General features: G+C 39.8%; 1 protein-coding gene across 15 annotated transcripts in view; it reads right to left on the bottom strand.

Moving 5' to 3' along the window:
- The window catches only part of mical3a (microtubule associated monooxygenase, calponin and LIM domain containing 3a), a 192,945-nt gene that overhangs the window by 37,654 nt on the left and 154,949 nt on the right, over window positions 1-342 (bottom strand). The gene's annotated exons all lie outside the window — the stretch shown is intronic.

A 342-nucleotide genomic window follows, 5' to 3' on the forward strand; every position in this document is an offset into this window, starting at 1 on the left:
ATCAAAATGAGTCAGTTATTTTCTGTAAGCAGTTAAGTCTAATCCCAACCGGTCGTCAGACACCGCCTCCAAAGAGCCTGGGTCTGACCGAGGTTTCATATGCCTAAAAGGAAGTTTTTCCTCGCCACTGTCGCACTGTTGCTTGCCTGGAGGAAACTACTGGAACTGTTGGGTCCTTGTGATTCTGAGGGGTCTAGACCTGCTCTATCTTTAAAAAAAAAAAGTTTCTTTGAGATAACTCTTGTTGTGATTTGATACTATAAATAAAATTGAATTGAATTGAAGTCATTCCTTCTCGTATTCTATGCTAACATGCTAGCATATTTCACTGAGTTTAACTCA

The sequence above is a fragment of the Etheostoma spectabile genome, chromosome 8 (genome assembly GCF_008692095.1).
Source record: "Etheostoma spectabile isolate EspeVRDwgs_2016 chromosome 8, UIUC_Espe_1.0, whole genome shotgun sequence".
NCBI lineage: Eukaryota > Metazoa > Chordata > Actinopteri > Perciformes > Percidae > Etheostoma > Etheostoma spectabile.